The sequence below is a fragment of the Bufo bufo genome, chromosome 2 (genome assembly GCF_905171765.1).
Source record: "Bufo bufo chromosome 2, aBufBuf1.1, whole genome shotgun sequence".
Classification (NCBI taxonomy): Eukaryota; Metazoa; Chordata; class Amphibia; order Anura; family Bufonidae; genus Bufo; species Bufo bufo.
The window spans coordinates 51,637,041-51,649,449 of NC_053390.1; the positions used below are offsets into that span (position 1 = coordinate 51,637,041).

Consider the following 12,409-nt stretch of genomic DNA (forward strand, 5'->3'; position numbering starts at 1 on the left):
TTTCCGGGAGGTGGGAATTTTGAAGACCCGAATTCCATTTTGGCTGAAGGTGTGGTGGTCTCTGCTCTTTTTCCTGAATTGGAGGCAGAGGTGCAGGCAGCCCAGTCAGAAGCTCCTGATCTTTGTCCTCCTGGGAGGATGTTTGTGCCTCTCGCTTTGAGACACAAGATTTTTAAAGAACACCACGACACGGTCCTTGCTGGGCACCCGGGGGCAAGAGCCACACTGGATCTCATCGCTCAGAGATTCTGGTGGCCTGCGCTTCGTAAGTCGGTTGAGGGTTTTGTGGCAGCTTGCGAGACTTGCGCTCGTGCCAAGGTCCCTCATTCACGGCCATCAGGTCCTCTCCTTCCATTGCCCATTCCTTCCCGTCCTTGGACACATCTGTCCATGGACTTCATAACGGACTTCCCTCGTTCCTCGGGGAAGTCTGTGATTCTGGTGGTGGTGGACCGTTTTAGCAAAATGGTGCATTTTATCCCTTTTCCTGGTTTGCCCAATGCTAAGACGCTGGCGCAGGCATTTATTGACCACATTGTCAAATTGCATGGGATTCCTTCAGACATAGTCTCTGATAGGGGCACGCAGTTTGTTTCCAGATTCTGGAAGGCTTTCTGTTCTCGCTTGGGGGTTCGGTTGTCATTCTCTTCTGCTTTCCATCCGCAGTCGAATGGCCAGACAGAGCACGTCAATCAGAATCTGGAGACATATCTGCGCTGTTTTTTGGCGGAGAATCAGGAGGATTGGTGTTCTTTTTTGTCCCTGGCTGAGTTTGCTTTAAATAACCGTCGTCAGGAGTCCTCTGATAAGTCACCATTTTTTGGTGCATATGGGTTCATCCGCAGTTTGGGACTTTCTCGGGAGAGGGCTCTTCTGGTTTGCCTGATGAGGACAGATTCTCCTCGTCTTTGTCATCTATTTGGCAAAAGATTCAGGATAATCTAAAGAGCATGAGTGAGAGATATAAGCGTGTGGCGGATAAGAGACGTGTGCCTGGTCCGGACCTGAATGTTGGTGATCTGGTGTGGTTGTCTACCAAGAATATCAAATTGAAGGTTCCCTCCTGGAAGTTGGGTCCTAGGTTTATTGGGCCTTACAAGATCCTGTCTGTCATCAATCCTGTTGCCTACCGTCTTGATCTTCCTCAGACTTGGAAGATCCATAATGTTTTTCATAAGTCCTTATTAAAACCTTATGTTCAACCTATTGTACCCTCGCCTTTGCCTCCTCCTCCGATTATGGTTGATGGAAATCTTGAATTTCAGGTCTCTAGGATTGTGGATTCTCGTCTTGTCCGCGGTTCCCTCCAGTACCTCGTTCATTGGGAGGGTTATGGTCCTGAGGAGAGGATGTGGGTCCCAGTGACTGACATTAAGGCCTCTCGTCTCATCAGGGCTTTCCATAGGTCCCATCCTGAGAAGGTGGGCTCTGAGTGTCCGGAGTCCACTCCTAGAAGGAGGGGTACTGTCACAGCCAGACAGCTGAGAAGCGCTCACAGGAGCTTCTCAGATCCTCCTCCTTGAATTTCTTTGTTTTGGTTTAGTTTCTCATCTCGTTAGTCTATCTCAGCTGTCATGCAGTTGGACTGATTGCTACCCTTTAAGTTCCTCCCCATAATGCAGTAGTGTGCGGCTGATACAACTTCCTGGAGTGTGTGTGCATGCTGTTCCCAGTTCCCAGTCCTCAGTCGTCAGTCGTCTGCAAGATAAGTGCTGTTTATGTATTTATGATTTTGTCTTTTCTGGATCCAGGTGACCCTGACTCCCTCCGTGTCAGTGTAGGGAGCCGGTGGTCGTGTCCCTTCACTATTGTAGGGTCTTCAGGTAATAGATAGCCGAGGAACGTGGATATGCGGCCATCCACCTTTGGGGTGTTCGCATAGGCTGAGCAGTGAGGGAGAGCGGCAGGTCTATTGCAGGGGTCTCCCTTTGTTCCTTAGTTGTGGATCCAGAGAGACATTGTTTATATGGTATTGTCTTGTTTCCTGTACACCATCCGTGACAGACTCATGTAAATTGCATGAGATGTTTTAATCAATGTTCTAAGTCAAGTACCTAAGAAATAGGCTCAAATGTTTTTGGCGCTCCTTGAGACCTGTTTCTTTCCAGCAGTGAAGGAACTGTACCCATTGCCAGGACTCTAACGGACCTGAGCTGCAGTGTGACCTGGTATTGTGTTTCTAGGATTCTTTTATCATCTTATTTGCACTTTAAATAGACATTTTATATACCTTAGCTAGTTAGTTTGCCACCCTACCTTATGGACTATCACTCGAGACTTAAACACTTCATTTTTTTTATTCCACTGCGGTAGTCAGGTTGAACCTAGGCATTATTGAGGTGTTTAATGCTATGCACATTAGCCCTCTATCTCTCCACAGCATAGAGAGGAGAGAGAGTCAGCTGGGACCGGGGTCTTTGGAACTTATGCAGCCATACTACCACGGATGGGTCCAACGACCAATTCAAGGATGCTTGAGTTTCAAACGGGGTGTGTGCAGTACTCCAGTACAGGGGTATCTGCAATTGTTTGGTAATGTACTGTAATTGTATGCTGTGGCGAAACCAACCTCGCCACTGTGTTTTGGAGGGGGCTGTTTGCCAGCCTCCTGCCCCAGGATTATGGTCCATACTAACTTTGAAGGAGAAGACAGACCGGCCGCACAGCTTAAATCTGTGGAACTGTTTTGGGCAGGAAAGCCATGCTTGCGGCCGGCCAAATGTGACTTCCATGGAATTCGGGAACCCCTGCTCGGATCTGGGTGATTTTTGGATATGTTGTTCACCCAGATCAGAGCTATCCATGGATGTATACATTATGGGGATGTGTGGGGTTTTGAGGGGTTTTCTGTGTGTTGGGAAAAATGTGTGTTTTCTGTCTGGTAGTGATTAAGTTAGCCCATTATGTTTGGTAATTGTATTTTGTGGATTGCGTCTCAGACAATGCCAGTGTGTTAGTTAATTGCGTCTCAGACAATGCTCATTGTATTTTGTTGATTGCGTTACAGACAGAGGGAAGGGGATTTTGTGTACAATTGCTGGGAGGGTTTCAATACTGTAAATGCATGTGATTGGCTAAAATATAAACTGTCACAGTCTTTTACAAGGGCCCCAGGGGGAGTGTCCCTTGCTAGGAGACCTGCATAAAAGGCTAAAAAATAACCCATTAAAGTGTTCCTGCTTTGCCCCTTTATGAAGTCTTGGCTCATGTTTGGGGGATGGGATAACTACACTCTTGGGGATTTCTATATCATAATACTCCCCTGAGTATAAGCTCTTGTAAGAGCTTGTTCCTGGTTCCTGTCTCTGCATTTAGGAGAGGTTCACCCACTGGAGCCTGGAGCCTTGGCGTAGGTCCAGGGTGGGTAGGAGACAGCGAGACCTCCACCAAGCTTCAGCGGTTCGTGGGGTCTGCAGTGCTGACGGTGTCAAGTGGAGTGCTTGGAGTCCTCTGGAAGCACTAGGAGCATCTATCGACGGAGGTACCCGGTCAGGGTGCTAAGCGTTCCGTTACATATGCTATATAATGTGTACTCAGAATATCTGTGCATGGCTCAGCCCTCTTAGGCTACTTTCACATCTGTGTTGTTAATTCCGGTTTTGAGATCTGACAGAGGATTGCATTAAATCAAAATTGAACAAACCAGATCTGGTATGAAAATCATTGTAAGTCAATGGGCGCCATATCCATTGTTTTTTTTTGCTAACCAAAAATCCAGATACGGCATGAAAATCAATGTTGCCGGATCCGTTTTGTTCCGTTTCACAAACTGGACACAAAACCACAGCTTGCAGTGGTTTTGTATCTGGCACCAAAACGCTACAAAATGGAACAGATGCATACTTATGCATCCTGATCGGTTTTGTCCCCATTGACAATGAATGGGGATGAAACTGAACCATTTAAATTTGGCAGAGGATCTCAAAACCGGAATTGGAAGCGCAGATGTAGCCTTAGGGATTTTAGGGTGTGGGCTAGCTTAACCCTTAGCTCTAGAAAGTTATTGGCAGTTGTTGGGAGAGCTTGAAGGAGGTAGAGAGCAGACTCTATGTGCTTCTCTGCTAAGGCTCCAGTTTCCAGAATCCAGAGACTAACAGATTTCCGTGGGATCCTCTGCTTCTGCTACCTCAAGAGAGGAAGAGAGACAAGATTGGAGAATCTGCATGGCCATGTGAAGAGTCAGTAAGGTAAGCTGCATAAAGCTTTCCAGACCCTGCTGCTATGGAGGGGTAACACGTTTGCACTGTGTACAGATGTATACAGACTGTTGTTGAATGTACTACAATTTCTATTTTGCCTTCAAGTAAAGAAGGATGTTTTGTTGAACCTGGCCTGGTTACTGACTTCTACTACACCACACACTGGCCATTGCACTACTACACCTATGCAGCCACCAACTTCAAGGGCACCCCAAACTACCATCAGAGGGGAGCATCAGCTACAAGGAGGGCCTTGAGGGAAGAAGTGTTTGCCCTTCTTTTCACTGCACTGGCCCTATGCGAGACCACTGTGATACTTTCTCTAGTCAGGGCCACTACCACTCCCATACTCAGCCCCAGCTCCTCAGGGGCTCACTGCTCATGCTCTGGATTTGTTCATTGAAAAGGGATAAGATCCTGTAATTATTCTGCACCAATGCTACAATGAAGACAGTGTGCAGGTAAACATTGAAGCTGATTGGCGGTGGTGTCAGGATTCAGACCCACATCTGTCCGATATTGAGGACCTATCCTGAGGATGGGTTATCAATATCATGAAACTGGAATCCCCCCTTAACCCTTGAAAGGAGGAGTTTTCTACTATTACTATTATAATTGCTGTTTTTATCATTTATCATTATTTTACTATTGTCATCAACGTATCTCATATCTATCTATCTGTGTTACTTTTATGCCTATATATCATATATATTTCTCATAGCTACACTAAAATACCATTACCAAAGGTAAGTTAATCAGATGACCGTTAAAGTGCAAAACTAAACATGGTTTCCTTGTACAGTGAGTCACAGGTAACACTATGAATACAGCATCCCATGCAGCAAGTGACATTTTATTCCCTCAACAGCTCCCGTCTACAAAAAAAAATCATGATATCTTCCTCTATGACATTTTACCTACTCCAGATTTATAGCCAGCCATGCAGCAGAATGAGAGGATGACATGGACGCTTTAATGAAGTTCCTCCTTGGAACCTGGTAGGGGGTATGCCAATGGGCCAAGCTCAGGTATTATTACAGTAACAAACACAAGAATCCTTAGGGACTGTTATGTCTTACCTTATAACTGAGAAGAAGTTGATGAAAAGCTTGTGATGCCGGCTCGTACCTTTTAATGCCTCCTCTTGATCTATTTTTATCTATTTGCCAAGTAAATGTAACTGACACCCCCAACATGCGCGCTCTCGGGATGTAAGCTTACACCGCACATCAGTTCAACATTAGGAGAATTTTACTATGGTTAGTAATAAATATCTTGGCGCTTGGCCACATACACAGTAAATATTTTACCCAATGACCTTATTCTTGGGGTTGGTCGATTAGAAACAGATATTTTATATATGACTTGGTACAGAATTATTCCTGATACCTCATAGATATGACTGTCTCTGGAGGACCTGGTATGGTCCTGCATGAAATGGATCTTAATTAGTACTAAGCAATGCTTCATTTTATTACAGTGGCAGCTGCTGCTGAGAGCCGCCCCACAAAGGCTCCTCTTTTTGCTCAGCGGCCCGGACCTGCTTCCCACAGTTTTTCTCTCAACGGGTCAGGCCTCCAGTTCCGCTCTGTCCCTCCACGCAGACCAGGGTCTGCTTGCTGGCGCATCTGTAATACCCCAGAGTGGCATTACCACCTCCTTTGTACCCCCACTATCTTGGTTGGTGCATCATGTGTCATCTCATATATATTTATTGCCATTTCCTGAAATGTGTGTATGTATTTCTTGATTTTGTAACTGTTAAAGTGTGATATGCCTGGTTCACCAGCAGGTGGCGGCAACTGTGCAGAGCTATGTTAGATAGGATGGAACCTTCTTCCATTCTATTCCCCTCTCTAGAGAGGGAGGAGTTTAGCTAGAGTGAGTTAGTTCAGAGTAGCCCCTGTTAGGGGAAGGCTGTGTTGGCCAGCAGAGCACTGCCTGCTCTGCTGGGCCCGCAGGCCCTGCCAGTGAAGTCTACATGGTTGCATGTCCCCTCCTGGGCTTGCATTGCCTATATCAAAGCTAAGTGACCTTGAAGCCAGGAAGAAGTTTCTAGGATTAAAGTAAGAGACAGACTACAGCTAAGCAAAGTTCCAGCAGAAGAGGGAAAGTTCCTATTTAACTTAAATAAACAAATTAGCAGCTCACCTGAGAGACCCGTAGGGACTAGGTGCGCTCCACTAGAATCACCCAGATCCAGAAAGAAAAAATAGAAAATCGTATTTGAGGGGCACTCAAATATCTGGGAACTCCGGACAACAAAATATATCAAAGGTCAATGTTTAATGTGCACCAATAGGATGTATAAGACAAATATACAGTCAGGTCCATAAATATTGGGACATCGACTCAATTCTAAATTTTTTGGCTCTATACACCACCACAATGGATTTGAAATGAAACAAACAAGATGTGCTTTAACTGCAGACTGTGAGCTTTAATTTGAGGGTATTTACATCAAAATCAGGTGAACAGTGTAGGAATTACAACAGTTTGCATATGTGCCTCCCACTTGTTAAGGGACCAAAAGTAATAGGACAATTGGCTTCTCAGCTGTTCCATAGCCAGGTGTGTGTTATTCCCTCATTATCCCAATTACAATGAGCAGATAAAAGGTCCAGAGTTCATTTCAAGTGTGCTATTTGCATTTGGAATCTGTTGCTGTCAACTCTCAAGATGAGATCAAAAGAGCTGTCACTATCAGTGAAGCAAGCCATCATTAGGCTGAAAAAAACAAAACAAACCCATCAGAGAGATAGCAAAAACATTTGGCGTGGCCAAAATAACTGTTTGGAACATTCTTAAAATGAAGGAACGCACCGGTGTGCTCAGCAACACCAAAAGACCCGGAAGACCTCGGAAAACAACTGTGGTGGATGACCGAAGAATTCTTTCCCTGGTTAAGAAAACACCCTTCACAACAGTTGGCCAGATCAAGAACACTCTCCAGGGGGTAGGTGTATGTGTGTCAAAGTCAACAATCAAGAGAAGACTTCACCAGAGTGAATACAGAGGGTTCACCACAAGATGTAAACCATTGGTGAGCCTCAAAACCAGGAAGGCCAGATTAGAGTTTGCCAAACAACATCTAAAAAAGCCTTCACAGTTCTGGAACAATGTCCTATGGACAGATGAGACTAAGATCAACTTGTACCAGAGTGATGGGAGGAGAAGAGTATGGAGAAGGAAAGAAACTGCTCATGAGCCTAAGCATACCACCTCATCAGTGAAGCATGGTGGTGGTAGTGTCATGGTGTGGGCATGTACGGCTGCCAATGGAACTGGTTCTCTTGTATTTATTGATGATGTGACTGCTGACAAAAGCAGCAGGATGAATTCTGAAGTGTTTCGGGCAATATTATCTGCTCATATTCAGCCAAATGCTTCAGAACTCATTGGACGGCGCTTCACAGTGCAGATGGACAATGACCCAAAGCATACTGCAAAAGCAACCAAAGAGTTTTTTAAAGTGTTTCTACCACCACATTTTGACCTAATTAGCTGTCAGACACTAGCAATCTGCTAGTGTCTGCTCTACCTAACCATGCTATTGTAATTCCTTTCTCTGCAGCGGTTACCCTAAAAAATGTAGTTTTATTGGTATGCAAATGAGCCTCTAGGTGCCATGGGGGCGTCTTTTCAGCACCTAAAGGCTCCGTCCACTCACCATTTCTGCCGCCCAGCACGCTCCAGCCCGCCCCTCTCCTCTAGATTGACAGCCTACTCACGCCTGCGCTTCTGTATTCGGCGCAGGCGCAGTGACTGTCTCCCTGCGCCGGCATCTTCACTGCGCCTGCGCCGATTACGGCGTAGGAAGCAGTCCAACAGTCACTGCGGCTGCGCCGAATACAGAAGCACACGGCGCAGGCGCGAGTAGGCTGTCAATCTAGAGGAGAGGGGCGGGCTGGAGTGCGCTGGGCGGCAGAAATGGTGAGTGGACGGAGCCTCTAGGTGCTGAAAAGACGCCCCCATAGCACCTAGAGGCTCATTTGCATACCAATAAAACTATGTTTTTTAGGGTAACCGCTGCAGAGAAAGGAATTACAATAGCATGGTTAGGTAGAGCAGACACTAGCAGATCGCTAGTGTCTGACAGCTAATTAGGTCAAAATGTGGTGGTAGAAACCCTTTATGGGAAAGAAGTGGAATGTTATGCAATGGCCAAGTCAATCACCTGACCTGAATCCGATTGAACATGCATTTCACTTGCTGAAGACAAAACTGAAGGGAAAATGCCCCAAGAACAAGCAGGAACTGAAGACAGTTGCAGTAGAGGCCTGGCAGAGCATCACCACGGATGAAGCCCAGCGTCTGGTGATGTCTATGCGTTCCAGACTTCAGGCTGTACTTGACTGCAAAGGATTTGCAACCAAGTATTTAAAAGTGAAAGTTTGATTTATGATTATTATTCTGTCCCATTACTTTTGGTTCCGTAACAAGTGGGAGGCACATATGCAAACTGTTGTAATTCCTGCACCGTTCACCTGATTTGGATGTAAATACCCTCAAATAAAAGCTGACAGTCTGCAGTTAAAGCTCATCTTGTTCGTTTAATTTCAAATCAATTATGGTGGTGTACAGAGCCAAAAATTTTAGAATTGTGTCGATGTCCGAATATTTATGGACCTGGCTGTAAATGTAAAATACAATGTATTAAAAGCTAATGACACAAAATAGCACTAAAAAGTGACTAATAAAATGAAGTCCGCTTATGAGGGTTCATATGAGAAACCGCTGGAAATTGGTAGGAACAATAGTCGACTTGTAATGCACTGATTGTTGTATCCGGAATATATGGGTTGCTATGAGATGTCCCAATGAAATCAGCATATATGCAGTATGGCCACCTGTTGAGGAGACTCCACTTAGAGTATCCCGTATGAAAGTGGATCTCTAGCAAATGAGTATGTCCATCTCCTTATGAATCATTATCACCAATCAACGATACAAAAAATAGTATATATTTTGCAGAAAATTCAGTGCATCATAAAACAAATTTGCGCTATATGTCTGTTTCGGCGTAATTCGTCTCTTTCATATTATAAACTCCCCCTATATATAATTTACTTACAGTTCTGAAGACTCAGGGGTGCTGGTTGGCTTAGCCTCAAGGGTGCTGGCAGGCTTGGCCTCAGGGGTGCTGGGTGGCTTGGCCTCAGGGGTGCTAGGTGGCTTGGCCTCAGGGAAGCTGACAGGCTTGACCGGGCAGAAGGAGTGTGGGAGACTGTGAGGCCTTTTTTCTCCAAGCTCCTCCGGAAAAAAAAAAATTTCATTACACCTCAGGTCAGACCAGACCACCAATCAGACCTACAATGTTAATCAGACCTCAGCTAACAGCCCCAATAAGATCTCCAATGTTAATAAGACCCCAATAAGACCTCAGATCACACCTCAGCTCAGACCCCAATATGAATGACCCCCAATCAGACCTCAGATAAGAGCCCCATGCCTCATAGCCCCCAGTAGCCTCATAGCAGCCCCCAGTGCCTCTCCATCAGCCCCCAGTGCCTCTCCATCAGCCCCCAGTGACTTTCACCAGCCCCAAGTGCCTCTCCATCAGCCCTCAATGCCTCTCCATCAGCCCCCAATGCCTCTCCATCAGCCCCCAATGCCTCTCCATTAGCCCCCAATGCCTCTCCATCAGCCCCCAGTGCCTCTCACCAGCCCCAGAGCCTCTCCATCAGCCTCCAGAGCCTCTCCATCAGCCCCCAGTGCCTCTCCATCAACCCCCAGTGCCTCTCCATCAGCCCCCAGTGCCTCTCAATCAGTCCCCAGTGCCTCTCAATCAGTCCCCAGTGCCTCTCAATCAGCCCCCAGTGCCTCTCCATCAGCCCCCAGTGCCTCTCCATCAGCCCCCAGTGCCTCTCACCAGCGGCCCCCCAGTACCTCTCACTCAGCCTCCAGGCCCCCCAGTCAGTGCCTCTCCATCAGGCCCCCCAGTCAGTGCCTCTCCATCACCCTCATAAAATAAAAAAAACACTTACCCTCTCCTTCTCCTGGACTCCGCTGCTCCTCTCCTCCTTTTGCCCGACGTTAAAGACGGGCGGCCCTGAAAGGGAACGGTGTTCCTGCTATGAAAAAAGTGCAGGAACGCTGTTCCCACACGTTCCTGCAGGACTCAAGCCCTGATTGTGTAGCCAAGCAGGATACCCTACATTCAACTCATTTTCTGAGTTCCCTTCCAACAAAAATGGACAACCTTTTTTTTGACAGATGATTAAATATTTGATTTTCTGTTGGATCATGTAAAAAGTAACAATTTTTCATCTGGAATCAAATAGAAATTATGTCATATTAATTATGATATTGCTGTTACATACTTGGCACCCTCTGGTGTTACATACTTATTGTGGCACCCTCTGGTGTTACATACTTATTGTGGCACCCTCTGGTGTTACATACTTATTGTGGCACCCTTTGGTGTTACATACTTATTGTGGCACCCTCTGGTGTTACATACTTATTGTGGCACCCTCTGGTGTTACATACTTATTGTGGCACCCTCTGGTGTTACATACTTATTGTGGCACCCTCTGGTGTTACATACTTATTGTGGCACCCTCTGGTGTTACATACTTATTGTGGCACCCTCTGGTGTTACATACTTATTGTGGCACCCTCTGGTGTTACATACTTATTGTGGCACCCTCTGGTGTTACATAATTGTTGTGGCACCCTCTGCTGTTACATACTTGTTGTGGCACCCTCTGGTGTTACATACTTGTTGTGGCACCCTCTGGTGTTACATAATTGTTGTGGCACCCTCTGGTGTTACAAACTTGTTGTGGCACCCTCTGGTGTTACATACTTGTTGTGGCGCCCTCTGGTGTTACATACTTATTGTGGCACCCTCTGGTGTTACATACTTATTGTGGCACCCTCTGGTGTTACATACTTATTGTGGCACCCTCTGGTACATACTTATTGTGGCACCCTCTGGTGTTACATACTTATTGTGGCACCCTCTGGTGTTACATAATTGTTGTGGCACCCTCTGCTGTTACATACTTGTTGTGGCACCCTCTGGTGTTACATACTTGTTGTGGCACCCTCTGGTGTTACATAATTGTTGTGGCACCCTCTGGTGTTACATAATTGTTGTGGCACCCTCTGGTGTTACATAATTGTTGTGGCACCCTCTGGTGTTAGATACTTATTGTGGCACCCTCTGGTGTTACATACTTATTGTGGCACCCCCTGGTGTTACATACTTATTGTGGCACCCTCTGGTGTTACATACTTATTGTGGCACCCTCTGGTGTTACATACTTATTGTGGCACCCTCTGGTGTTACATACTTATTGTGGCACCCTCTGGTGTTACATACTTATTGTGGCACCCTCTGGTGTTACATACTTATTGTGGCACCCTCTGGTGTTACATAATTGTTGTGGCACCCTCTGGTGTTACATAATTGTTGTGGCACCCTCTGGTGTTACATAATTGTTGTGGCACCCTCTGGTGTTACATAATTGTTGTGGCACCCTCTGGTGTTACATACTTGTTGTGGCACCCTCTGGTGTTACATACTTATTGTGGTGCCCTCTGGTGTTACATACTTATTGTGGTGCCCTCTGGTGTTACATACTTGTTGTGGCGCTCTTCCTGCTGTTATTTTTATTCTCTCAGAGCGTCCACTGCATGTGTCCGATGTCGTGTGAAGAAGCCGCTTCTAGTGCTGATTCTTATTGGCTGGCTGCATTATAGCAGGAATCATTTCACCGCTGGTGTACAAGCAGAAGCAGATGGGGGACCTAGTTACTGATAGTGTGTGTCCTTCAGGACTAGATGGACATTCAAAGAGGGATACCACACCAGGGGTGCCATGGCTAGTATGTACCGAACTTTAGGTTTTTCAGCACCCGGACCTGAACATTTACGTAAAAGTTCGGGTTCGGTGTTCGGCGCTTTTTGAAAGGCTGCACAGCAGCCAATCAACAAGCGTCATACTACTTGCCCCAAAAGGCCATCACAGCCATGCCTACTTTTGGCATGGCTGTGATTAGCCAACTGCAGCATGTGACCCAGCCTCTATTTAAGCTGGATTCACGTAGGGCCGCCCATCACTCTGCTCGGATTAGTGTAGGGAGTGGCTGCAGCTGCTGTGAGGGAGAGATCAGGGAGAAATCTTATCAAGAACTGTTTTTTTTACTCAGCGATCTACAGCAAATGTGTTTTGTGGGTGCAGTGCACAATTTCTTTAAGCC

At 46.2% G+C, this 12,409-nt stretch overlaps 2 protein-coding genes across 2 annotated transcripts in view; one reads left to right on the forward strand and one right to left on the reverse strand.

The window, feature by feature from the left end:
- ALPK2 (alpha kinase 2) overlaps positions 1-5,311 on the reverse strand; it is a 151,407-nt gene extending 146,096 nt beyond the window's left edge. Inside the window, exon 1 of the mRNA XM_040421072.1 lies at positions 5,279-5,311. The gene's annotated coding sequence lies outside the window, so the exon portion shown is untranslated. The remainder of the gene's footprint in view (positions 1-5,278) is intronic.
- MALT1 (MALT1 paracaspase) overlaps positions 4,126-12,409 on the forward strand; it is a 223,675-nt gene continuing 215,391 nt past the window's right edge. Inside the window, exon 1 of the mRNA XM_040421076.1 lies at positions 4,126-4,187. The gene's annotated coding sequence lies outside the window, so the exon portion shown is untranslated. The remainder of the gene's footprint in view (positions 4,188-12,409) is intronic.